We start from the raw sequence: 4,076 nt of genomic DNA on the forward strand, positions 1-4,076 counted from the left end.
ACCATGCTCATGCTCTATCTTTTAACAAGTATGGGAACAACTTTAATCTCAAAGCATATTTGGTCACTCTGACCAATTTAAAAAAGTCTCTTACTCCTATAAATAAGTAGAGATAAAGGTGTGGTCTTCAGTAGGCTTCCCACTAAATTGGCCCATAGTTTGAAATATTTGGAACATCATTAGCTTCAATTTGAATTGCAATGCCTCAATTTTGGGTCTTACAATTCTCAGATTAAGCTCATTGAAAAGAGGCACAACATATTAGCGTATGGCACAGTCTTTGTCATCAAACAATGGTTAAATTTTGAGCATTAGCAACTCTGTCTCTTTGATCTTATTTTGCATGATTCATTTTTGCAGCTTTTTGATGAGCTACCTGTTCCCTTCTTCTTTGTCTAAAGGTGAGTTCAATTTTATAATCAATTGGGAGTAGATCGATAATTCAGTTTATGTTCATGAACACCTAAAAAAACATAAAAAGAACTAAGTTAAGATTACCAGAAAAATAAACCAAATTGTAAAATAATTAATTTCACAAATAATGACTAAAATAGTCCCTATCAACGACTCCAAAAACTTGTCGCAGGATTATTGAATGATGTGCAAGTGTACACAGTCATCAAAAAGTGATATAGTAGTGAGTAAAAAGTATCGTCTCCACAAGGACTGTATGTAAGGCAAATATTATGCAATTAATAACTAGCAAGTTGGTGATGGAAATAATAAAGTGAGAATTGAGTTAACTAATTAACCTAATTAAAATTAAGTAAGTGTGCACAACAATTAAAATGTAACATAGAATGTAAGCAACAAATAATTATAATGACAATAAGGGATAGAATAACTATATTCCCTTAACTTATGATCATTAAAAACAATTGTAACGCCCTAATTTTCTAATGTCTGATTCTGTATAATTTTGACACAATTGTGTATCTACTTCAGTGGTTAAGTGTTCTGGGTGTGTGTGAGAGGTCCCAAGTTCAAGCCCTGCCTTTGGAAAATTTTGATTGTTTTTAAATTCAAGCCTTATCCATGTTCAGTGGGCTTTTATTTAATTTCATGTAAATCTGTATCAAAATAAGGCTACTGGTTTGAGTGGTAAGGGATTTGGTGTGTTGGGGATCTTGTGTTCGAACCCCTGCACAAGCGTAGGAGTTATTTTCTTTTTGCTCAGTTATCTGGAAGATTTCCAATGGAATTTGAATTCTGAGGAAGTTGAGTTTGAGATGTTAGTCGGGGGGGAGGGTTGAGATATTATTGCTATCAGATAATATATATATTTTTAGAATTTTCAATTTTCTCTCCCTCTCAAAAAAATTTTGTCGGCAATTGTTCTTTCTCTTCTTGTTACTTTCTTTTCTGTTCAAACTATTATCATTCTCTGTGTTGGGTCTTGTGTCTTTCACTCGCGTGGTGGTTGGTAAGTGCTTCGGAAGCTGTGTGAAATTATTGAATGCTTCGGTTATGTTAATGATGTGTATCTTGTTGCTTAGGAGTAGATCAAAGGGCTGGAGACTTCTCATCAGTATTGTAGTTATGTGAAATCATCATTTTTATTTTAAGGTAAGGGATTCAGTTGTTTATTGGATTAAGGGGAGACTTGGTTTCAGTTTTAGTTTCAATTTAAGCAACTAATCCGGTGGTTTATTGGTCAATTTTAAGTGCTGAGTGGCTTGAGAGTGTTTTTGCACCGAAATCGTAACAAGTGTGTACCTGAAATGCATAAAAACAAACGTCAGCAAAAGCTAAAATACCATATTGTCGACGCCATACGAGCGTGTGGTCACCCGTGTGGTTGGCCGTGTGTGAGAACACGACCGTGTGATCGACGTAGGCGTGGCCGTCCTTAAGATACGGCCATATGGTGGCTCGAGTGTAGCCATGTGGGCCACACGAGCATGTGGATTCTTGGGCTAGGCCTTGTGGGACACACGAGCAAGGCCAATTTGGACTTGTGGGCCCACACGGGCATGTGGGCCCATAATTCTAAAATATTCCCTACGGTCGCGCAAGTCATTTTGTTCGATTGTGGACCTACCGTAGGGTCGGTAAGGGCTATTTAAACCCTATTTGTAAGCTATGAAATTATGTTAGATTGATCTGATTAGGATACTAATGTATGCCTGATTATACTGATATATGTGTATTTGTTATTTGTATAAAGCATATTGAACATGTTTAGTCTAAAAAATTTGTATCTGATATCTGCATCTGTTTTGGGATGGGTTTTATATATATGTGGAGGAAGTGTTTTGTATGGTAATCATCGCCTATATTTTAGCAGCTTGGTTGCACTATATCTGATACGTGTCGTAACAACACAATGTGGTGTGTAGGGATGGGTGGGTGTTTTTAACCCCACATGGTGTGTTGAGATTGTCAGAGTTGCTGTGCAGAGGATGGGGGTAGGACTTTGCATATCTGAATCTACTATCTGATCTATACATATGTTTCTGTGACTATATCTGGGATGGGCATAAGCTCGATTCTGTATCTGATTGTCTGAAATGTTTTTATATGCTTACTTGTCTAATTCTACTGGGTTACACATTGAGTTTACATAAACTCACATCTGTTTGTCTGTTCTGTCAGGTAATCCACAGAATTAGGCAGATCGGTGTAGCGGAGACACAGCAGTGACCACTATATCGTAAAACAGTTAAACTTAGTTCTTTTGGTTTATTTTAAATTTTGAACTTATTTGAGGGTTGTAATTTTTTAGGGACTCTCTAGACTATTTGGTTTTTAACTTTTTATTTTTGGATTGTCAAATTGATTGCTTTGGTAAATTTGTTTTATGAAAACGACGGTTTTTATGCAAACAATGGTTTTTTCTAAAAACACGACTACATTTTCAGACTATAACGATTAAAGTTTCCGCTGTAATAAGTTTTGGTAAAGAAACTGGCTAATTTATGGTTTTTAGTGTATTTCAAATACTGATGTTTTACCAAGTCAACACGGTTTCCAAAACCCATATTTTGTGACATCACCAGATTGGGCCAATAACGTCTAAGTCGGGTTTGGGGTGTTACATTTAGTGGTATCAGAGCTAGGTTACAAAACTCAGCTGTGAATTTTGGGTTCCAAAAAAATTGTTTTTAAATGTATGGGATTTAAAATGATTTGAATAATTGAGAAAGTATGTGGTTGTAACGCCCCGAATTTTGGCCTAGAAGTATTGGGCCTTGAGTATAGGTCCGTAAGGAGGTTGTATATAAGAATTTAATTGTACAAGGAAATGACACAATTAAATGTCTGCTTTGGTGTTTAATGGATCTGAGAAGTGTTGGAGAAACCTTGGGTTCAAATCTAGGCTTTAGCAAAAATTTTGGTTTTAAGTGAATAAAACCCTATGTGCTTGGATGAAGGCCTTTTAAATTATTGTGGTAAATAAATAACACAAGGATGCATGTGGTCTAGTGGTTGGGGTGGCATTAAGGCTGTAAGGGAGCTTGGGTTCAAGTCTTGTCTCTTACAATTTATTTTGGTTTTTCTTTTAAAGGAACCTGGACTTTGGCCTCTAGACCTTATATTTAATTGAGGCTAACATGGTGATAGAAAGAGCCTCTAGTGGAGTGGCAAGGTGGCATGTTGTGTAACTATGAGGTCTAAGGTTCAAGTCTTGGGATGGGCAATGGGGTATTTATTTTGCTGTTTGAGCTGTGTAGGAGGTGGAGTTGGACTGGAACTCTTTGGTTGAAGTGGTTATATAAAAATAAGGAATTTTTCTAATGGTTGAAAGTGATCCCACATCGGGAAGCTAACATAGGAATTAGTGAAAAGCTGGCTTTAAATAGAGCGAACCAGTCGAGTTGGTGAGGGAAAAAGTGATTAAGACTTAATACAGGATGTGCCAAGGTTAGTGATCGTGGACTTCGGTGCGTTCTCATAAACAGGTGTGTATTCACGCCCTTCTTTGTTGGAAGTCGACAGAAGTCAAAAAGTTGAAACCTCAGCATTCGGGGCCTCACGAGCGTGAGAACGCATGAGGGGTGAACCGAGCCCACAAACCATGGGCGATAGACTGTAGAGGTTGCCACGAGCGTTCTCGTGTGCTGGGGCTGTTCTGG

Source organism: Gossypium hirsutum, chromosome A10 (assembly GCF_007990345.1).
Source record: "Gossypium hirsutum isolate 1008001.06 chromosome A10, Gossypium_hirsutum_v2.1, whole genome shotgun sequence".
Classification (NCBI taxonomy): domain Eukaryota; kingdom Viridiplantae; phylum Streptophyta; class Magnoliopsida; order Malvales; family Malvaceae; genus Gossypium; species Gossypium hirsutum.